This window comes from Mustela putorius, unplaced genomic scaffold, assembly GCF_011764305.1.
Source record: "Mustela putorius furo isolate JIRA1106 unplaced genomic scaffold, ASM1176430v1.1 tig00000174_pilon_pilon_pilon, whole genome shotgun sequence".
NCBI lineage: Eukaryota > Metazoa > Chordata > Mammalia > Carnivora > Mustelidae > Mustela > Mustela putorius.
In genome coordinates, this window is record NW_025421304.1 from 4,644,008 (window position 1) to 4,668,241 (window position 24,234).

The 24,234-nt window shown below is 44.8% G+C and overlaps 1 long non-coding RNA gene across 1 annotated transcript in view; it reads left to right on the top strand.

Annotated features, from left to right (window-relative positions):
* The window catches only part of LOC106007092, a 73,321-nt gene extending 63,993 nt beyond the window's left edge, over positions 1–9,328 (top strand). Inside the window, exons 2-3 of the long non-coding RNA XR_001181618.2 lie at positions 1,905–1,989; positions 9,147–9,328. This is a non-coding gene — a long non-coding RNA (uncharacterized LOC106007092). The remainder of the gene's footprint in view (positions 1–1,904; positions 1,990–9,146) is intronic.
* The last annotated feature ends 14,906 nt before the right edge of the window (positions 9,329–24,234 follow it).

Here is a 24,234-nt window from a genome sequence, read left to right on the forward strand (position 1 = left end):
GGGGCCAAATGTGACCATAAGGACATCCTAAAGACATAGTGTGCCTTTGTCAGCCAGGGTGGCCTGCCCACCTGGAAGGTGTGGTGCATGGTACTAGTGGAGGGGACAGCAGGTGCCCAGGGTCTGGGGCTGAATTTCCTGGTCCCAGGGTCTGGGTGTGGGGGCAGCTGGGAGGGTGTTGAAGGTGCAACCCTGTTAGGGGTACCCTGCTTGGTAAAAAGGGAGGGGGTGGTTGGAACCCACTTCAACTAGGATGTTTGACTCAAAGGGCAAAGGCACTGAGTGATGGCTTCTAGGAGGGCAGGACTGGTCCTGAGGCAGGGCTTGGGGGTGGGGCACAGAAATCCTGCTTTGTACTCAGAGACTCACCCCACCCCCCACCCCCAATGCCCCAAGGGCCCAGCTTTTCTGTAGAGCCCTTCCCCTGCTGGGACAACTGGGACAGAATTCCCCAACCAATGAAGGACTGAAGAAGGCTCTGGGAGTGGGTAGGCATATCTCCCTAGAGGTAACCTTCGGAGTCTCCATGAGTTGGGTAAGCAGCTTTGGTTCCCTCCAGTGCTGGAACACAGGCCAGAGCTGTGAGTCCACAGGCTGCTTGGGCTGGAAGGGACCCTTAGTGGGAAGTCGGGTGTCTGGAGAGGGGAGAAGGCAGGCAAGATGAGGCTACAGAGGTGGGTGAAAGCCAGAGCCCCTAGGTAGGGCGGGGTCTGGCCCTCACAATAAGATGTAGCTCAATGGGTATTCTACTCCTTTTGATGTGGACAGAATAGATGTAGGTCCTGGATTAAGAGCCTGCATGGCCTCCTCTGGCCAGCATGGCTTCCTTCTCCATCTTTCTAGAACTCTGGTGGGCTCTACCTGCAGCTCCAACAAGAACCTACATGGGTACCAAGCAGGGTACCCCTAACAGGGTTGCACCTCCAACTGCCCCCCCCAGCTGCCCCCACACCCAGACCCTGGGACCAACAATGAGTCCAGCTCATTGCCTTCCACTTGGTTGTCGCTCAGCCTCCCAGGCTTTGCTAGACCCAGCTCTGAACGTGTCCATGTGCCACACGCATGCGTTTGTCATATGTAAATAGGTACAGGGTGTGGGGGAGTTGGGGTAGGAAGGCCCAGAGAAAAGAACTGGACACCTGTGCTTGGGTCAGGTATGATGGGAGGTTTCGGGGACCAGTCTGCAGCAGGCACCGTGTGGTTAGTCCCTATAACCACAGGGGAGCTTGGACATGCCCTCCCCTTCCTGTGGAGAGTCTCTGCTCCTGCTGTGGCTGGGGCTATTATCTTATGGAGCCAGCTGGCTGGCCCGATGTATGTCCTTTGAATCAGAGCTGCAGAATGGGGTCCCCCAGCCACCCTGCTTCCCTTTCAATATGGGGTGCTCTGCGACCCAGCTCTGGACAGTTTCCAGCCTTGATGCTGCTAGGGTCTGGGGTTGACTTGGTGACTCCGGGCCAGTACCACAAATTTACTGTTATTCCTGTTTGGGAATTAACACCCTCGCTGCTTGCTCCAGCAGCAGACGGGAGAGATTTAAGGGAATATTTTAATCTGAAATCTAGCAGCACGGAGATGAGTGGCATGGGAGACAGGGCTGCAAGCGGCATATTTATCGTCCGAGGCTGACCGTCCACCCGAGTGAGTTCTGTTCGTCACTTCAGACGGAGAGCTCATCACTCTCCGTGTTTATGATTTCAATGCCTGTCCTTCAGCGGGGTTGCGGTGAATTAGCTCGGTGCCATTTTCTAAAATATCAGGCATTTTTATACATTAGGTAGAGTGAATGGCAAATACTTGATGTAAAGTCTGCAGTTTTACTCCATAACCAGATTGTAAAATATGAACTGAATTAATCATAACTGCGAAGACTAATGGTACGTTTTCTCTTACTTTATCTTTAGTGCCTTTCAGATCATGTTTTAAAACCTTCCACGTCTGGCGTTGGGAACGCAGCCGCGGCTTGGTGCTGGATAGCAAGAGGCAAAGGTCAGACCAGAGGCTGTACAAATATTGCGTGCTGGATTTATTGTTTTAATTAAGAGTGTGGCAGTTCATCATAAACTGTTTATGGCGTTTCTGCACAGTGCAGCATTTTGAAATCAGCTGTTTTAATGAAAACATAATGTCATATCTGTCAAAGTTCTAAATATTTTGAAAGTGAAATATGGAAACAAGAACTTTAATTCTGGGTTTACTGAGATTAGCTCATTGAATTGCTTTTAAATCCCTTAAGAGGGTCCCATCATGGGTACCACATGGTTTCGTGTAGGTGACTGGGAAGAAAAAAAATTCCAGGAGGCTCTCAAGCTGGTTATTTAATAGTGAAAATACAAGTTGAAGGTTAATGTATCGAAAAACAAAACCATTACAGTTGGCGTTGGGGTTTGAGATTAAAGATGTAGTCATGGGTGTGCAGGGGGCTTGGTGCCCAGTTGTTTGGGGAGACCTGATTGTGTCGAGAGGGAGCCAAGAGCCTCCCAGGGCGGGAGAGAAATGGAGGCGCCCCTGTCCTTTTCCAGTGGTGAAGCTGCCACATCGCCGTGTTTGCAACTAATTATTTATAATGACCTCAAAGATGATGAGGTTTCATGGACTTTTCAGGCTGAGCAGTTTGCAATCCTAGTAATTCCCTCTCATGGTCGCTGGGCATCTGTGTAGACATGTCAGCCATTCCCAGTTACATTTGTTAGGGAGTCGGATAAAATATTTGTCTAATCTGGAAATTGTATTTTTAGCTGTACCCTCATTGGAAACAGAAATTAAGCTTGTCATTAGATGCCGGGCCACAGGAGTTGACTGAACAGGGTAATGTATGTTACATTCTGTGCTATACTTGGTCAAGTTTCATATATATCGTATTCCACATTATTTTATTAACTTTAATATCTGCACTTCCTATTACCAGACATGCCCCTCATTCAAAGCACAGAGGCACAGTTCTCTAATCAGAAGTGACAGGCTATATACTTTCTCTCAGCCATTACTCGGTAGCCTAGAGCAAAGAACTCTGTTTCCTTGAAAATGTTTTGAATTGGGTTATTTTTATTGAAGTATTAAAGTAATTCTTCAGATTTTAGGCTATTATTTAAGTACTTTTGGGAGAATACAATAACCTCCGGATTCTATAGGCTTTGTTACTTTAACAATCCGAGCTGCTAAATGCATCTTTTTAATGCTGGTTATATAAGTGTCTCAGAACTCATCTGACCAGCGGAAGCTAAGAGCATGCAGGTAATTATAGAAAATTAGTAGGCTAAATTAGTTTAGGAAAGCACAAAAGTATAATATTTAAACTGCTTGCAAAACAGAGGCCCTGCCTGCCAGGTTTGCAGTGACAAATTCTTATTTCTCATTATTTTATCTTTGTGTTTTTTTGTAATTTGGTTGAAATAGCCAGTGGACTGGTTAAGTAAGCAAGTCGAACTGGGCATAGAGTGGTATGTTCTGAGAACGGACCCATGATTCAATACAAATTCTGATTTTAGTGATATAAGAGGCAGCAACAGCAATGGACAGATTCCCACTGTGAGTGTTGGGTAGAGAAACCCATGGTTGGAAGGGACTGACCTATTGGGGTGCTTCTTGGGTCAGAGGTCAAGCCACAAGGGCACCTTTCTGGAAGCATCTCCCTTTTACCAACAGAGAGGTGTAAAGAAGAGATGATTTACAAGTATACCCTGAACCAGTGTGCCTGTGACACTCAGACGGGGGCACAGTCTTACCGCACTTTGCATGCCCAAGGGTGAGTGTGTCACCAGAGATTTGAGTAGGAGAACTGGATTTCACTGAGAGCTCCATACTCACCAAGCCACAGTCTTTGGCATGTTTTTTGTGGAACCCTCCCCTATACCGTTCTTCTGCTCTGCCCAGAGGGGCCAAAGAAAGGGCACCATTGGCTCAAGACCAAGTTAGCAAATGGTGGAGTTAAGACTGGACCCCAAGGTCAAAGTCAGGATACTTCCACTCTTTCATGTCATGCCATCTCCACTGAATCAGTGAGAGAGGTTCCACCTCATTTTTTCCCTTTTGTTGAGTCTCAGGGTAGTTTTGTTTGCAATCAGTCATTTCTGATGTGACCTAGAGATGATAAGGTATCAAGAAGCTTTGGGGAAGGATAGTTTGTCATACATGGCTAAGCAAAAACAAACAAACAAACAAACAAACAAAAAAAAACAAAACAAAACAAAACAAAAAAAAACCAACCCCAAAAAACCCAGTGAGAAAAATGAGCATTAGACCTTTGGAAAAAGACCCAGACCCTGTATCCTTCTCACATATCCATTAGAAGTACCTTCCCCATGTGAAAAAACTAACAAAATGAGCCAGTTGCTAAGTGCAAATCGAAGAACCCAGCAGGGGATCCGAGCTGCAAGGTATCCCGGGGAACTGTTGGAATTCATCTAAAAAGCAAAATTCTGGCCAATAATCTAGCTGTTCTGCTGTAGGATCAAGTATATAGAACCCAGAGTTTCTGAAACTTGGTAAGAACTTACATACAGGAGATGGGGGAGGAGAGGTTAAAGCAAATACAGGAATACAGGGGGCATTAAAAGCAATGTAGTTTCCAAAGCAACTAGGTAAACATTAGATAGAACCATTTGGTGACTACTGTGGGTGCCATGGTTCTGGTCATTGATCCAGGTCATGTCCCAACATGCTAAAACACTGGTTGTGGATGTCATTTCTACTAACCTGAATGTGTGCACTCACAGTGCACAGTTTAAAATTCATGAAGTCTTAGGGGCACTGGGTGGCTCCGTCGGTTAAGCATCTGATTTCAGTTCAGGTCTTGATCTTGGGTCCTGGGACTGAGCCCTGTGGTGGACTCTGTGCTCAGCAGGGAGTCTGCTTGTCCCTCTGCCCCTCCCTCTGCTTGTACTCTCTCTCTTTCTCAAATAAATAAATAAAATCTTTAAAAAAATTAATGAAGTCATAAATCTTTATGGTAGCCCGTTAGACTGGCATTGTTACCCCCATATCATAGATGAGGAAATGACTTTGCTGTAATCTCTTAGGCCAAGGAATCCAGTTAAGCAAAGCGTAGTTTAGTTGGAGACAAAGGGAGGAAACAGTTTTTTGGAAAAAGTGCTTGGAATGACCTTCACTATATGTTCTGCTTAGGAGCTGTCTTCCTTCTACAATGATCGATTTTCTGTGAAATCATTTGTGAGCAGTGGTAGAGACAGTGATGTCCACCAAGCATTCCTCTCCATTCTCCCAAAATTCCCAGCCTCCTTGCAAACACAGAGGGTGTGTCTTCTGCTGGGGCAAAGGGCTGCTTCCAGGTAAAAGCACAGAAGAGCCTGTGTGTGGCTCATCATGGCCTCTCTGGCTTCCTCTGCTCATAGAAACCTATGGTGAGATGTAGGCTGGACCGCTAAGTCACATGGAATGTAGCACAGCTGTCCTGGGGGCCTCCCAGACTCTCAGTGGGTTTTGTGAGAGCGGGAAAGTAACATTGCTGTGTTAAACCACTGAGATTCTGGGGTTATTTGTTACAGCAGCACAAAACTATCCTATCCTGGCTGATACATCCTCCTAGGCACCTGCCTGGGCAACTTTTCCCCTCTTTACAAAAGTGGAGGCTCTTCTTCCTCCTCCTTCTACCTGGTTGACTTCCCATCCTATTGGGTTTAGTTCAGTGATGACTGACTCCACAAAGCCATTTGTGATCTTCATATTAGGGATGTGGTATAAAAATGAATTGTATTGTTTGTGTAGATGTCATCATTGGCTCCTCCTTGTTGAAATTGACTGTAACAAGTGGTTGGAGTGTCCACTGGAGGGTAATTTATATTTATTTGAGCTGCCACCAATTCTTACTTAGTTTGCATAAACTCTCCGGGACGGAAGAGGAGTCTCCCCGGACCCTGTTTATCTTGCGAGAGTAAGATATTCTAGAGAGTGGGTCACTCCTCACGTGGACCTCCCTCCATCCCTTTTAGCGATGAATAATCAGTCATCAGGAGAGGGGATTAAAAAATAGATTTATTGCTATTTCTGAAAGTCAGAACTAGAGGATGAGTAAACACAACAGATGTATAAGAACGTAAGTAGAAACACTATTTTACAATAACATGTACTGGAGCACATTTATGTACTGGAAACTATGAAAAATAGCTCTCTTTAAATGATTTAACATTCGCTCTTCCTTATATACAGTTGAATTTCCAGCGGGAGAACAAAGATGCGCATGGCTCTCTTGGCCTTCCTGCATGAAAACCCTTCCTTAAAACCTCTGGAATGCTCCACGAGAGCCAGTGTGTGGTTTTAGCAGGATACAGGGACAGTCCTCAGGGCACACATATATGCATGTCCTGTCTTCCTGACTCCCCTCATACATATGGGATCCTTACTTATCATGGGACCCTATGGACAGTCAAGCAAGAAAGTCATTTGGAATAAGGCTGTTAATGAGGTTCCCTTCTGGAGAAAATAAGGGAGTGTGCCTTTGCGCAAAGAGATCTACATTCTGTTTCTGCAATGGTTCTTCTGTGAGAAGTCTGTGTTCAGGGTGCTTCTGGATAAGCTGTTTCTTCTGTTAATGGGCGTTAGTTGAAAAAAAAAAAATTAGCTTTTGCTGATTTCGCAGTGTTGGCCCTTTTTGTCCAGAAGCCGTATCAGGTGGGCCATGTGGTTGGCTGGATAGATAATACAGAAAAGGATTCTCATAAAAGGTGCTGATCTAGAGATGCCTGTATAGCTCAGTCGGTTAATTAGCTGACTCTTGATTTCAGCTCAGGTCATGATCTCAGGGTTGTGAGATCGAGCCCTGCTTGGGGCTCTGTGTTGGGCATGGAGCCTGCCTGAGATTCTCTGTCTCCCTCTCCTTCTACCCCTCCCCCCACCTCCTGCTCTTAAAAAAAAAAAAAAAAGGTGCTGATCTGGACATTTAGGCATACTTCAGGGTCCTTGAAAGTGGATGATATTTGTAGTGTCTTAAAAGTGGATTGGTTGGAAGGGTATTGTTTTGGGGTTGAGGAGCCTAAAGACCAGGAGGACCTGAAGCTGACAGAGTAACCTCTGGAGTGATTTGGTCCTACAAAGTATCACAATGGTGCAGAAATGAAGAGCTGACTGACGGGTCTGGTTTGGTTCACATACTGGGGATGGGCATCTTTTTTTAGAAGGGACCTCTTCTTAATGCATAAGCTGCTTGCTTTGACATCTGGGTGGACTGTGTAGTCTTCTTTAATTTGGTTGAACCCAATGACTGGAGAACATAAGGGAATAGAGTGATTTGGAATAAAAGATGAAATTGAGGACCCTGATTTCACATCCTCTGTTACAGTCTCTCTTTAACATTTGCTTCTGGGCAAGGCTTGGATGCTGGAGGTCTGGTTTTTATGACCCTTCCCCTCATCCTGTCTAACTAGCCAAACATTCTTTCCTTAAGAAAGCAACCTGAGGGGCACCTGGGTGGCTCGGTGGGTTAAAGCCTCTTCCTTTGGCTCAGGTCATGATCTCAGGGTCCTGCGATCAAGTCCCGCATTGGGCTCTCTGCTTAGTAGGGAGCCTGCTTCCCCCCCCCTCTCTGCCTGCCTGTCTGCCTACTTGGGATCTCTGTCTGTCAAGTAAATAAATAAAATCTTTAAATTAAAAAAAAAAAAGAAAGCGACCTGAATGAAATGTGATCACAAAAGTCCCCTCAGAAAAATAAGCACAGAATTTGCAATATTTGGGAGTGAGAAGTAACATGCATGGCTCATAATCTTCATTTTTACATATGTCCAATCACAAACCCGTGTGTGTGTGTGTGCGCGCATATGTGTCTTTTCACGTACGCACACCTGGAATGCCTAAGTTGAACTGCTGCGCTTTGGAAACCTGTGACAGAAAATAAGATCACATAGGTGTGTGCTGGTTTTCTGTGTGTGTTGAATCTCTGGTTTCAGTATTACCGAACTGGCTTCTATCTTTCCCTCTTCCGCAGTGTGGCACTGAGCAACCTCAGTACTAATGCAGTATTAAGGACCGTATAATTAGCCACCTTAATAAATTTTTCCAAGATGGATAGGCAATGTTTGTCTTTCCTCAAAAGAAAACATTCCTCTAATAGTATTCTGTGGGAAGCTATGGAGAGAACAATGCACAGAAATATCTAGAAATATATTAAGATATATGTGCATATATTGGACATTAGCACCATACACTAAGCATATTGGGAATATGCTTCAAAATATTTCAAACATTGTTGACCTTTGTTATATAATCCCAGGCTCGGGGAAACATATTTGCATAGACTTAGCAATATATTGTAAATAACTACATAGGACAGTGTGTATTTTTCCTTAAGATGCAGTATTATAAGCAAGACATTAAATTATGCCTATCAGACAAAGCAGCCAGATCTCGACATTTTTTTATAGCGCATTCTATTGGGAAGACATCCCTGCTTCTAAAAAGCACATGCATTAAGAGCCTGATTCATGTGGTGACATGTGGCATATCCAAATGCATTATGGATCTCTCAGGAATAAAAACAACATAGCAAAACCATCACCTTGGGATGTTCATTGAGTGAATATTTTACAGACACACTCCTTTTATATTTATATAATAATTTAGTGTTATGACAATTTTTTTAGCAGAGTTGGCAGTTTTTCTTTTTTATAATGGTATTATATTTGTGAGCCTATTAAGTGCATATGGGATAAACTACAGAAAAAAGTATTTTTCATAATTCCTCAGGGTGCTTGTAGCAAAAAAAAAAAAACATATTGGTTTAGAAAAATGTTAATAAAAGGTCAAGCAGAACTTTCCAGTGCTTAGCATGACAGCGATGGCAATTTTGAGGCCTTTTTTGAATTGTATATTGAGGAGACGTGGGGATTTATGGGGCTTCCAGGAGGAAAATGGCACCTAATGTCCTTTCTGAAAGGGAGACTGACCCTTTGGCAGGGCTTGTGAGTCTTTAACAAAGAATCACAACAGCGTGTTGCTTCCCCCACCTGCATCCATCCCCTCCCCCGAACAATGAACTGGCTAGTTTCCGGCTTGGCCTGGGCCCCTAGAAGCCAGCAGGGCTGGGCTGCCAGCATCAGGGGCCACGCTTGGGCACCTCTGTAGCTGGGCATCCTTCCAGGAGCCAGGGGTGTGCATGCTGAAAACTGGGATACTTCTCCCCTTTTCCATCCTCCCAGGAAGAAAAGCACAGCACTTCTCCAGACCAAAGGCAAAGGCAGGTGCATACAACGGCCTCCCACAGAGCAGCGGTGTCAGTGGACGGAGGTGTGTCCATGGCCCTCGTGGGCTGCCCAGCGCTGTGTGGGTATCCCCATTGCTCACGCCATCCCCAGCTTCCTATTTCTCTTGCAACTGGGACATCAGGTAAGAACATGGAAAAACTGCATTTCTTAATCTCCACCCCCCATCCCCCGCCCTTTTCCCTTTCAAAGAACTTATAAAAATACAAAAATAGAGCATGGTTATTTGGGAATTTTTATTTAGCAGTTGTCTGAATTTTAGCATGTTTTAGGCAAACCTATACACTGTGATTCCACACCAGCCTCAAACGACACTTTCAAAATAGAAACGTTCTCCGTGAAGAAATGGACAGAGTGACGGCCTTGGAATGGATCCCACCTGGCTCCCCAGCAGCAGGAGCCCAGGCGACCAGGCGCCTGGAGCAGCGGGACATACTGTCCTCCCACAGCTGTTAGGTGGTAGACCTCTGGAAAGGTGGAGAGAAGTCTCAGGACCCACAGGACATGGGTCACACATTTTCTCTGGATGTGCCCGATTGTTCTCCTGAGGCTTCACTTCATCTATTCGGTCAGATATTGTCCTGCAAATGACAGCAAAGGGCTGCCTTTCCCTGCCTGCAACCACGAACCCTTCCCTCCCTTCCTCCAGGGGACGGTGCATGGCTGAAGGTTCACAGCTGCTCCTTGGCTCTGCACTCAGCAGGGACTCATCCAGCAGCCAGTTCTGGTCCTCACAGGGAAGGGCAGGAGGCCCAGAGCTAAAGTTCAGGCCCCAGGTGTGATGCTGATAGGCATATTCACAGTTTGCCTCCCCCTCCCCCAGTCCCTCCTGCTCCGGCCAGGAGCAAACGCGGTGATGCCTTTAGCCGCCTGGCTAGTGAGGAGCTCCTGTGCTCCTTATGGCATTAGAATCCAGGGACAAGCCACCAGCTCACAGACGGACAGAGACCCAGCTTTGTCCAAGTTTCCCTGCAGCCAGGTGGGTCGTGGTGGTCAACTTCCCGCCTCCTGGCCTTGCCTATAGGAAAGTGTGACTCCGAGGGTAGCCCTGCGTCAGAAGGGCGTGTCCTTCCTCAGCAGCACGTGGACAGCTCGGGTCTTTGGGAGGGTGATTGGTTCTGAAGGTACACGCCCCGCCCTCCCCCCCGGCCGTGGGCGTGGCCTTCTGCCCGGCAGCGGCGGCCATGCTGGTAAGCGGTGGATTCCCGCCGCTGAGCTCTGCCCGGAAGTGCCGTGCGGCCTTTGGATACGAAACGGGTCGAGAAACAAGCCACCGGAGTGTGTCTACCATCCCTTCTGCGGTCCTCTGTGCTTTCAATGTGGAGCGAGCACTGGTAAGTGTCTGCCACGTGCCGGGCGCCATTCCGAGCGCCGGCACAGAGCCGAGGCGTCCGCGTCCAGAGTTCAGGGGCTCACAGGGGCGCGTGCCCGCAGACCGCCCTGGGCGTGCTCCCGCTGCCCTTGGTTGAGGCAGTCAGGGTGGAAACGGAAGGAAGGTCTTCGGGCTGTGTGCCCGGGCCGCCTCGGGCTGGTGATGTCTCGGGCTGGGCTGGGGCTTTCGTGAGACTCTGGGGGCCCCGGGGCCGGTCAGAGGTCCACGGTCAGCTTTGGATTTCACTTCCTAGATCCGACCCTGCCAATCACCATAGATCCTGGGTTGTCTTTTCTGGTGGTACTGCGCCCCGAGGGCTCTTTGGGGGGATGCCCCTTTCGTATCACGTATCCTAACTTGGGACAGATGGATTTTCGGGTGGCTGGGCACCCTAGCACCTACCTCTGATCACCCTGGTACGTCCTCTAGTGCCTTCACAGCTACTAAACCAGGTTGTCCCTGGGTGTTTGGACACTGACTGAACTCCTGAGCTGTTTCCCCCAGAAGGACCTCCCTCTCCCCCTTCCCAATAAACATGGTCTTCCTCGCCAGCTCTGGCTTTGGGGGAGGATGATGGAAATCACAAATTCATCCCTGATCTATTTGCTTAGAGGGGATGGACCCTAGTGTCTGACCCCTAGGAAAGCACAAGAATAACCTCACACTGTCCCCAGGACCCAGCTCCCAGTTCCCCTCTCCTCCAGCAACCCAAGGGAGCTTTCTGGGTGCAAAAGAACAGCTTTTGCAAGCGAGGTAACTTGGACTGGGGAAGCAGTACCCAGAGGAATGGGACTATGGTACCAGGAAAGGCAGAGACCTCTGGTAATTGGGGAGTACCAGATGTGGACCTCTGGAACAGGCCCCTCAATTTAGAAGACTAATTTTAAGAACACATTTTGATTAATTTTTTTTATCGTACAAGTGGTGGTAATGATTTTTAAAAGATTTCGTAGGGAAAACATAGAATCCCCCCTTCCATGTAAATATAGTGGTCTCACATTGGAATGCAAGAGGAAGTAAGTCACAGAAATCCATTAGTCATCTCCTCACCCTGAAAAAAGGTGTGAGATCCCACATATTGCTCCTTCATCACATGGGGCGCTGGATGCAGGAAAACTTCTGATCTATATTTTGGGGAAAGTGTGAGTTCTAGGCTGGACACAAAGTAAGAGTAGATGATTGAATGAGTCAGTGATTCTTATTTTCCTTTCTCTGTTTAGCCACTAACTGGTCAACATTTTGGTTGGAACCAAGGCCAATTTGTAGGATGATTTCTGGCCTGGGGAGGGATGGGGGATGACGTATCTTCAGTCATCCCTCTTGGCCTGCTTCTCCTTTTTCAGAAATGTCCAGATCTATTGAGAGACGAACTATCTAAGCATCTTTGTTGACCAGGGGCCCTGAGGAGAAATAGAAGATTCCACCCCCCAGATGCCCTCATGGTTGCTTATGAAATTGGCAAGTGTGGGGGCCAGTGCTGCCAGCCTGGCATGAGCGAGGGCACTCCAGCTCAGGCCCAGCATCTGCAGTGGCCTCATGACTCAACCCAGAGTCGTGGTGTCTGGGGGAATGAAATTGGATCCCGTCCTTCTGCACAAAATCCTCCACTGGTCCCACTGCAGTTACACCCAGGAGAAAACCCAAACTTCCTACTATGGCCCGAAAGGTTCTCCAGGATGCTGCTACTCATGCCCTCCCTTGGTGTGCCCAGACCCCACCTGCTGCCATCTTGCTGTTTTTCTTGCCTTCTTGCTGTTCACCCTCCCACACACTCTGGCCTTCAAGCTGCTGCTGCCTCTGTCGGAAATGCTTGCCCAGATGTGTGGTGACCTGCTCCTCACCCTGCTCCAGGTTCTCCTCTTTGCTTACCTCCTCAGAACAGCCCTCCCGGAGCCTGTCCCAGGGTAGCTCCCCTCCCCAGCCCTCCCTCTCCGCACCCTCCCTCACCCTGCTCCTTCTGTAGGTTCAGCTGCAGGGCAGGGCTGGGCAGATCCTCCCAGCTCTGCTCTCTTGCTTTGTTCTCCATCTCCCGAACCTGCACCTCCATTAGGGTTTATGCCTGTGGCTCAGCTTCTAGAATGTACCTTTAGTCTGAGTATGCGTCTGAGCATATTCCATGAATATATGAGCAAACACCTAAATGCACCGCTGATGGGAGTGTAAATCAGTGCATTTCTAGGAAACCACTAAAAATGATTTTTCTCATTAACAATTGATAAGAAATCATTAAATGTGGAAAGTTAGAAAATACCAATCAGAAAAAGAATATTAAAAATTACTTATAACCTCACACACTTATTATTTGGAGGTGTACCCTCAGTTTTTTCTATGCATGCAGGAAGCACAGTTACATTGTTTATAATTTGCCTCTTATTACTTAACAGTATGTTATGATAAATCTTTAAAGGTTAATAAGTACAATTCTAGAACATTGCTCTTGAGGACTCTTGTGTATGGAGAATTTATATATATATACATGCATATCTATGTACAGGTATGTTTACTTTTGTGTTGTTGGACATATGATTTGTTTCCCAAAAGCAATGAACAGCTTGAACTAAATCTTTATACACCTCCATGAGTGATTCCTTTGAAAGTAGAGTTTTTGGGTGTGCATTTTGATAAATTACCAACTTACCCTTCATAAACTTTACCCAACTTATCCTATCAGCCAGTGGTGTTGAAAGGGTTCATTTCTTTGCCCTTGACAACATTCTATATTGTTGTTTCTACCTTTCCCAATACAGGAGCCCTAGTGATCTCATTTTTGCTTAAATTTGCATGTCTTTGATGACTAATAAGGTTGAGCATCTTTTATATGCTTATTTGTCATTTGTATTTATTCTTTCATGAATTGCTATTCATGTCCTCAATACAATTTTTCTTGTTAAAATACTTCTTTGTTATTTGTTTCTAAGAAAGCTTTATACATTAGGGGGAATTAACCTTTTGTTAAATGTATTAAATCTTTTCCCCTGATTTTGGTTTACCTTTCAACTGAAAGACTGCATCTTCACAGGTGGACATTTTAAATTTGTGCAATTCAAATTTAGCTATCTAGTTCCTGACCTTGGAATTTGATTTAGAAAAAGCTTCCCCATCACAATTTCTATAGATGGTATACTTTTTCATTTCACTTAAAATTTTAAATCTTTTATTACTGTAAGATTTGCTTTACTATGTGGTATCAAGCAAGGTACTAATTTTATTTTCTGGATGAGTGGCAGACTGTACTTATATTATTATGAATTAGTTATCCTTTCCTCATTGCTATGAAATGCCTTTGTGTTAAAAATATAAATGTATGCATATGTGGGTCTTTCTGAACTCTACTTTGTGCTTCACTTTTTTTTTTTTTTTTTTTTAATGTAGGCTCCACTCTGTGTGGAGCCCAACACAGGGCTTGAAGTCATCACCCTGAGATCAAAAGCTGAGCTGAGATCAAGAGTTGCATGCTTACCCAACTGAGCCACTCAGGTGCTCCTTTGCTCCACTGTTTTAATTATTGTTGCTTTCCGAAACATATTTTAAGATCTGGTTGAGCAAACCCCGCTTCTCTCTCTCTTTTCCTTTTTTATGACAATATTTCTTGGCTATTTTTTGCTTCTTTATACTTTCAGTGAAATTTGAAATCAGTGTGACAAAATATCAAGAAAACTTTGTAGGAGTTTTTTTGGATTTGCATTTTGTTGAAAGATAAGATGGGGGAGGACTGTACTGAGACTTCTGCAAAAAAAAGCAAGTGCTTTTATTACTCATTTGGGTACGGTTTGATGTTCACCCGTCATTTCTTGTAATATTCTGCACATAGGCATTACACATCTAGAAAACAGTAGTGTCATTAAGAGCCTTAAGAATGTTTACCTTCTTAGTAATTCCACCTCTGGTGATGTAAACAATGTGAACAAAAGTTCATGCATGAAGATTTAAGGTTTATGGGGAACGATTCAAACATTAGAAGCGCTTTGAAGGAATAGTGATTGGGGGATGGATAAATAACTTTTAATATACCACAAGCTGAAATATTATGCAGCCCTTAAAAAGATATTTGTGGAGATGAGTTTAGCCTTAATGTTACATGGAAGATCATGATTGGACATTGCGTGAACCCTTTTATATTTTGTATGCATAGCTTCTGCACGCATCATAGAAAGCTCATAGTATAAGACAAGAAAAATGTGCTAAAACGTAAATGAGAGGGGTTATATTCATGAGAGGGGTAATAAGTGATGGTTATTTTTAACTGGAGGTTTTCTGGGCTTTCTCACCTTTCTGTGGTTTGTATGTATTGATGTCCCGGGCGGAGCGAAGGGAACTTGCCTGGAACTGGAACGTGAGACAGCGCCCTGTGCGCACTTGGAGCCCTGGCCTGCAGGCGAGTCGGGCGGTGCCTGCCGGTGCAGTCCCGCGCACGGCCGGAGGGTGGCAGTGTCCGCTCGCAGACCCGCCGCACTCGGCCGGCTGACCTTTGTCAGCCTCCGCAGTCTCTCGTTTATCACTGATCACAAGAGTGGAATGAACATATTTACTTGTGTTTTGCTTTCCACTTATAATATCTAGTGGCATGGGAGGGAAATGAAAACAATTGTTCATAGGGGAAATTTATGAGCTTCATCTGGCTGCGAGATTTCCGCAGTTGCCCCACGCCGCCCAGGGACTTGGATTGCTTTTTGCATCTTCGGGCGAGGGGAAGGCGCGTTTCCATCTGCCCTAGTGGCTCTGGAGTGTTAGTCATTCCTGGCTTTCTGCGGCAGTTGCCTCTGAACAGCAGACTTGCCCGGCCATCTTTTCCTTCCCCTTCAGCTTGAGAAGAGCACGCGGGCCCCCCTTTGGGGCTCTCACATGAGAGTGGTCCCCATTTCACGCTGGGCCCTCCATCAGGAGTCTGGATTAGCTAGGGTTTCCCGACTCTCCTGCGATGTCCTAAAATATCTTCCTCTTAATGAGCTGGGGCGGGGCTCGGCTGACCCCTTATGAACCTCAAGAGGCCTCTTCATCCCCGGATTTTGCGGTGGGGGGCATGAAGGGAGAGGTTGTGGGCAGGTCCCTTCTTCTGGGGGTCTAGCAGCACCCTGAGAGCAGTTGTCCTATTGTTTGGTATACAGGATTGGGGGCTTGGTGAGCCTGGGAAGAGGGACACCTGAGAGCTGAGGGCCTTGTTGGAGATGCATGCCCGTGTGTGTGTGTGTGTGTGTGTGTGTGTGTGTGTGTTGGCTTCCATCCCTGACCAGTCTGGCTCTCTCAGCCTGGCAGAGGGCATGGTGATGGGAGGGGAGCTGCTCACTGAGGAAAGGACAAATCAGTGGGCCCTTGTTGTATTTAGACCTTTTGGACCTTGGGCTTGTGGAGCTGGCTCCTGGGATCCTGGAACCAGCTCTACCTGAAGCCAGTTCTTGGTGGGAGTGCCCATGCACTGACCTGTTGCCCTCATGGACAGTCCCAGCTTGTGCCCTGGGACACACTGCCCTGGGAAGAGAGGTGCCAGTGGCTTATACTTCAGGTGAGGCTGGAGGGCTGTGTGTGGAAGGGGGAAGCCCTGCTGGAGGTACCAGGGACTTGTGGTGCTAGAAGTACAGATGTTCAAACCACTGGAACACTTTGCTGGTGTGCTTTGATGTGAAGACCTTTCTATCACTTGATGTGTGTTAGGATGTGGGTATTTTTATGGGGGTGCTAATACTGTCTACAGTAGAAAAAGTTGTTTGGGGTTATAATCGGTTTGAGATTCCGTCTGGTCCCTCCCTCCCTTCCTTCCCGGCTTCCTCCCTTTCTCTTTTTCTCTTTCTTCCTTACTCCCTCTTTCTTTCTTTCCCTTTCCCTTCCCTCCTTCCTTTTCTCCCTTTCTCTCTCCCTCCCTCCCTCCCTCCCTCTTTCTTTCTCTCTTCTCCCTCCCTCCCTGCCTGCCTTCCTAGCTTCCTCCCTTTTTCTCCTTCCTTCCCTCTCCCTTCCCTTCCCCTCCCCTTCCCTTTCCCTCTCTTTTCCTCCCTCCCTCCCTCCCTCCCTCTCTGCCTCACTGCTTCCCACCCTCCCGGCCCGCTCTTTCTCCCATCCTCTCTTCCTCCTGCCACCCTCCCTTCTTTCTTCCCCCCTCCCTGCCTCCTTTCTTTGCTCCGCTGGGGGAGGTTTTCCTAGAGTTACTGTGGCAGAACCCACAGGTTGCTCACTCCCCGACAGCACAGACTCTGGTTGGCTGGGACAGCTCCAGCTCTGTGCCTGGAAGGATGTGACTGGGGTGGTGTGGCCACTGCAGGGAGAGTGTCAGGCGCCCAGGTGAGCCTTTGACACAGAGTGGATAGCACAAGGGCCTCGTGGAGTCCTGGCCGGGACCCTCCCCTGCAGCTGCATTTCCAGTGCCCACCTGTGGGACCCCAGCTTCCCTGGGGATGACCTCAGCACCACTGAAGGATCCAGTCCTAATTCAGCCAAAGCGGATTCCTCCCAGTGAGGTTTTTGTCTGGAACAGAAGAAAGGGAGCCGGTTGGCTGGCTGTCTTGGAGTGAATATTTAAAGACCCCATGTTCTCAGTGGCAAGGGGCGAGGAGAGGCGCTGGTAGACGGTGGTCTGGTTCTGCCTCTGTCTCTCTTGCCCACAGGACCCTCCCTCCGCTCATTACAGTCCACCGCATTTCCCCAGCAGTCTTACAATCAAATTACTCAAAATTGCACTGCTTTATTGCATATTGCTGAACTCCAAGACAAGCAAATACCCAGATAATGAACAATTATTTATGACAAATTATTACCTTTACATATAAGATTAACAGTTTTTATTAAGTTCAGTCAAGGTGACAACCCATCCCTGAAAAATAGCGCGACGTTTTCCCGTGGAACGGAACAAGGGCCTGCTGAAGGTCAGGGGTGGGCGCTGGCGCGCGCTCCTGCTGGCTGTTCCCGGGGGTGCTGGCTGTTCCCGGGGGTGCGCTCCCAGGCCCGCGGGGCCGGCGGCCACTCTTCCCACGGAAGGCGGCCATCTTCCCACCTCGGGACCTGGGCAGCTTCCGTGGGGCTTCCCGCTCCCTTTGTCCCCTGCGACTATGTAATGACAAAGGCCCTCAAGAACGGGACAGGTTGCACTAATTGCTTTTGTACGTAAGCTTTAAAAATTTGTATTATTGGAAACTGAACTTTTAAAAATTATTTATGGACTCGCTAACGTACGGTTTGGTGATTTCTTCCCATCTCCGTGGTTCTTCTTGTGAACAGAAACCTCTCTCAGCTAATTATAACATACAGTATTTCCCCAGCAGTCTTACAATCAAATTATTCAAAATTGCATTTCTTTATTGCATATTGCTAAAACCCAAGACAAGCAAACATCAAGATAATAAACAATTATTTATTGCAAATTATTACCTAATATATAAGATTAACAGCTTGTAACTATTAAGATTAATACATGTGGTAAACTGTATTTATTATACTTATTTTGTAGCAAATATCTTTGTATAAAACATATGTTTATGTATTGCAATTAATGAGAAAAAGTGTAAGATTAACAATTTATGTTGGGTTTTGTTTTTAGATTTATGCACACTGTAAAACTTATTTATTGCACTTATTAAAAGTATTTAATGATGGACTTTTAGATGCTATATTTTTAATGTGCAAATATAAACTAAAGGAGTATTAAATTACAAAATGGAAAATTATAACTGAAGTCAAAGAATCTAACTATTTTCTGCTATAAATCTGCTTTAAAAAGATCATCACTGGAATTACTGAATCTTTAAATAGTGGCCTTTATAGTACATAATGAGTTCCAATGAGTTATCCTTTAAAAGGCTTTTTTCATCATTAAAACTAAACTCAACATCTTGCTCTTAAAGATAAATGTAGCTAACAGCGTAAACAGCAGAATCATTTTATTTTATGACGAGAAGTTGAAGTCACATTGGTGAAGAGCAGTGGGCCTGGATGGGTCCCCTGCAGGTGAGGGAGCAGGACCCACGGGCCAGAAAGGCAGTTCCTGGCACAGGTGGAGCTCACCTGGCTGGCACTGAGCAGCCTGGGGGTGGAGGGGGAGGTCCCGGGCTTTGCCACCACGGCTTCCCTCCCCTGGTGGAGACGGAGCAGGGGTATAGCCGGAGCCATTTCTTTGCCCCAGAATTAGAAAATGATGCACCCCAAAGGTATTGAGACATAAAATAGAAATGAGGTACTGGCTGAGCATTTCTTGCTTTGCCAGGGTTCAGGGGCCCCAGATACTTTGGTAGGGTAGGAGGGGAATTCTAGAAGGCAGTCAGAGCAGAGGAGCTAAAGAAACTCATTGAGAAAACTGGCACAAGTTTTAGGTCTCTAATTCTCATGAACGATTTTTAGGAATGAGTTAAACTAATGAGCAATTTCTGGGTTTCCTATGGAGAGAGGTTTCTGTATCCAGGGGCTGCTGGAAAGAGGGAGCACTACTCCTGAGTGCCCGTGTGTCCCCTGCCTGCCTGTGGCCAGTGGCTTATACTCAGCTTGTGGACATGGGATCTCTCCAGCAGCTGGGCGCTGACTCCTGAATCTGGGGTCTTTGTTCCACCCCAGTTGCCTGTGGGACTGAGGCTGAGGACAGGGTTAGAGCACAACTTATAAACTGGACTGCACAGACCTCTAAACCCTGGTCCTTGTGCATCTGTGCCGAGACCCTGACAGGTGCTTGTTCCTCTGACCTCCCAGCGAGAATTGGCCATACTGTATGGGCGGGTCCTGGGGATATAGGAAAGGTGGGGGGGGGAGGGGGTTGCAGCTGGGGGGCAGGTGGGGTGAACAGCCTTCTCCAGTGCTGTTCATGACCTAACCCTTCTAGGAAGACAAACAGGAAAAGGTGGAAGGAGGAGGCAAGGGGAGAAAGAAGGGAGAAAAGGGCTTTTTGGTTCTAAGCTCTGCAGATTTCTGTTCATTGAGGAAATTTGGAAAATAAACACCTCTCCTTCAGAACACAAGTGCTCTGGGCAGTTTGTATTATTTTATTTCAGGTGTGGAGAACACTGCCCCCCCCATTTGATTTGTAGTACAGGACACATACAAATAGTCTTTGAAAAATGCGTAGAGAATATAAACCTCTGTTATTTTGGGTCTGCAAACATTGTGGGTGCTGTTTGGTGCTCCTTGGGGTCCCCGGGGTTCACCAGCCAGCATCGGGGCTGACTGCGGGAAGCTGAGCACGGGATCTGTCTCTTCCTCCAGAAGCCTGCTTTGTAAGGAGGAGGAGGCAGACAGCGGGGGCAGGCTTCTGTGTCTGCCACGTCCTTAGACTCCCTGCTTGGGATGAACACTCCCTTACTTCTCTTAGACAAATACATGTTGGCCTATTCTATTATTATTTTTAATTTTTAAAAATTTAATTAATAAATTTTTATTTTTTAGCAGGCAGTATATATTGACCTATTTTTATGCTTTTTAAATTTGTTTTTTATTGGAGTGTAGTTAACAGCGTTATGTTAGTGGCAGGTGTATAGTATAGTGATGATTCCATGCTGATCACTGTCAGTGTGCTCTTAATCCCCTGTATCTATTTTATTCCACCCAGCCTCCCCCCGGCAATTGCCAGTTTGTTCTCTATGTTTAAGAATCTGGTTTTTTTTTTTTTTTTTTGATCTCTGGTTTTTGTTTTGTTTCTTTAACTCCACCTAAGAATGAAATCATATGGTATTTGACATTTCTCTGACTGGCTTATTTCACTTAGCATTATACCCTCCAGTTTTGTTCACGTTGGTACAAATGGTGAGATGTCTTTCTTTTTTATGGCTGAGTAATACTCCTTTGTACACACACAAACACACACACACACACACACACACACTCTCCCTCTCTCTCTCTCTCTAAATCAACACTGCGGTGCATCAATTTTTTCAAATGATTTTTTTCATTTTCTTTGGAGAGATACCCAATAGTGGAATTACTAGATCTTATGGTATTTCTATTTTTAATTTTTTTGAGGAGATGCCCTACTATTTTCCAGAGTGGCTGCACAAATTGCATTCCTACCAATGGTGCATGAGGGACCCTTTTACTCCATATCCTTGCCAACGCTTGTTATTTCTTGTCTTTTTGATTTTAGCTATTCTGACAGGTGTAAGGAGATATCTTATGGTGGTTTTGGTTTGCATTTCCCTGATGGCTGGTGATGTTGAGCATCTTTTCACACGTCTGTTGGCCATCTGTATGTCTTCTTTGGAGAAATATCTATTCAGGTTCTCTGCCCATTTTTAAATGGGATTTTTTTTTTTTTTGGTGTTGAGTTGCATGTAAATTCTTTACATATTTTGGATATTAATTATTAATCCCCTTATCAGATATATCATTTGCAAATATCTTCTCTTCTCCCATAGGTTGCTTTTTTTGTTTTGTTGATGGTTTCAAAACCATCAAAAGCTTTTTATTTTGGTATAGTCCCAATAGTTTAATTTTGCTTTTGTTTTCCTTGCCTGAGGAGACATACCTAGAACAATATTTCTATGGCCCATGTCATAGAAATTATGGCCTATATTTTCTTCTAGGTGTTTTTGTGGTGTCAGGTCTGACAGTTAGGTCTTTAATCTGTTTTGAGTTTATTTTTGTGTATGGTGTAAGAAAGTTTCATTTCTTCTAACTGTATTTTTGAATGAAGTTTATAATTTCATTCTTAATCATCATCTTTCTTTTTTTTTTTAAAGATTTTATTTATTTGTCAGAGAGAGCAAGCGAGAGCGAGCACAGGCAGACAGAGTGGAAGGCAGAGTCAGAGGGAGAAGCAGGCTCCCTGCAGAGCAAGGAGCACGATGTGGGACTTGATCCCAGGACGCTGGGATCATGACCTGAGCCGAAGGCAGCTGCTTAACCAACTGAGCCACCCAGGCGTCCCCTTAATCACCATCTTTCATTTCATTCTTTTGTATGTAGCTTTGCAATTTTCCCAATGTCATTTGTTGAAGAGACTGTCTTTCCCCATTGGATAGTCATGCCTCCTTTGTTGTAGATTAATTGACCATAAAAGCATGGGTCCCTTTCTGGGTTTTCTATCCTGTTCCATTAACTCTGTTTCTGTGCCAGTACCATACTCTTTTCATTACTGCAGCTTTGTAGTGTATCTTGAAATTTGGGATTGTGGTATCACCAGTTTTGTTTTTTCTCAAGACTGCTTTGGCTATTTGGGGTCTTTTGTCTTTCCATATACAGTTTAGTATTATTTGATCTGGTTGTCTTAGGAATTTATTTATTAAGAAAACCACTCACTTTGGGGCGCCTGGGTGGCTCAGTGGGTTAAGCCTCTGCCTTCGGCTCAGGTCATGATCTCAGGGTCCTGGGATCGGGCCGCATCGGGCTCTCTGCTCAGCAGGGAGCCTGCTTCCTCCTCTCTCTCTTTGCCTGCCTCTTTGCCTACTTACGATCTCTGTCTGTCAAATTAAAAAAAAAAAAAATCTTAAAAGAAAACCACTCACTTCTTTCTTCATTTTAAAAAAAGATTTATTTATTGAGAGTGGGAGGAGAGAGAGTGAGGAGGGGCAGAGGGAGAGAGAGAATCACTAGCAGATTCCCTGCCACCTGTCCCACTACTTCACTCCAGCAAAACATTTCAAAGACCTTACAGTGTGCACATCCTTCAAGTGCTGAATTCCACTTTGAGGAATTGTCTTCAGAGAATAATCCTGGATGAAAACAAAGAATCATGTATGGTGGCATTTATTGAAACTTTATTTTTGAATTTTTACTATGGAAAGAGTAACAAATATACAAAAGGAACATGGCCAGAGAAACAGAACCCCAGTTCCCCAGGTCCAACTCCCAGACCCCTTCCTGTCCCTTGGTTTATTGAAGCAAATCCCAGATACCATGTTGTTTCACCCATCAATAACTCAGAACGCATTTCTAAAAGATAAGGACTTCTTCAAAAAGCAGAAGTATAATACCTTTATCTCGCTTTAAATTACCCACATTCCTCCATATTGTCAAATATTCAGTCGATGGTTAAGTTTTCTCTGCTTGTCTCAGAACCTCAATTTTTCTTTGAAAAGGTTTTTTTGTTTCAGTCAGATAAGGTCCATCCACTGCAATGGGCTAACATGCCTCATCTTTTTTCACCCTTTCTCTCTCTTCCCTTTGGAATTTGCTGAAGGAACTGGATGAGCTGTACTGTTTCCCTGCAACTTGATTTTGCTGATTGCTCTGTTTTCATATCACTTAACATGTTCTTCTGTCTAGCTATTGCAGACACCCATGTCTCAAAATACAACTGATGCTTATTTCCACTTTGAAATGGTTGAATCTGCCAGTAGACCTTATTATTTGATAAGTAAATGAAGATTCATATATATTATCATGCCACACGTTTGCTTTTTGAAAAATATTTTGATAACTATATTTCAATAGTTTATAACCTATACATTTTACTAAATATCATTCTTCTGAGAAGAGTTGCACACTTCACCCAGATGACCAGAGGGGCCAGTGGCCCCCAAAAGTAAAATCTTCCAGTACTTTAGGGCTGCAAAATGGCTATGTCCTATTTCTACCACATCTTCTTAATTCATTAGTTGGAATACTTTTATAAGGAGAAGTACGTATCATCAACTGTTTTGTTATCTTGATTTTTAGGGATTAAAAAAATGAAACTTTTATTTTGAGATAATTGTAGGTTCATGTGCAGTTGTAAGAAATCATACAGAGAGATCCCATGAATTCTTAATGAGTTACCCTAATAGCATTCTGTAAAACTATAGTGCATTCTTACAATTAGGATATTGATATGGATGTAGGCAACATACAAAGCAGTTCCATTCCCATAAGAACATCTCATGTTGTCCTTGTTTTATTTCCTTCTCCTTCCCAAACACTAATCTGTTTCTGTACTTGTTTCTATACTTGTGTCGTTTCAAAAATATTACACAGATGGAATTATAACTTTGGGGATTGTTGTTTTTTCACTCAGCATAATATATACATGTTATATTCATTTGTGGAATTTTGGTAGATATTGCATGAAATCTGTATATCAATTTCAGAAGAAGTAATCATTAGCACGTTGAGTCTTCTTATCTATGAACATGGTATGTCTCCTTATTTGCTTAGATCTTTCATTTCTTTTACTAGGATGTATAGTTGTATATGTCTTGCACATATTTCATTAGATTTACACCTTAGTATTTCATTTTTCTGAACAATTATAAAGGTACTATTTTTTAAAATTTGGTGTTGATGTGTTCACTGCCAGTATATTGAAATACAATTGCTTTTTGCATGTTTATCTGGTATCCTGAAAACTTACTGAATTTGCCTTTAGTTCTGGAAGATTTTTTAAAATAGATTTCTACATAGATAATTATGTCATCTTCAAATGTAAACAGTTTCATTTCTTCTCTTCTCATTTGTGTGCTTTTTATTTCCCTTTTAAAATTATTGCATCAGCTTAAACTTGCAGCAACATGTTGAAAAAATGTGGTGAGAGTGACACCTTGCCTAAACTCCAGGGAAAATCATCCCAGTCTTTCATTATTAGGTGCAGTGTTAGCTGTAAGTTGTTTGTTGATGCACTTTATCAAATTGTGGAGTTCCTCACTATTCCCAGTTTCCTGGGAGTTTCTTCTTCTTTTTATAATATGAATGTGTGTTGAATTTTGTCACATGCTCTTTCTGCATCAATTAATATCATCATGTGATTTTTACTTTTCAGTCTGTTAGTATGATGAATAG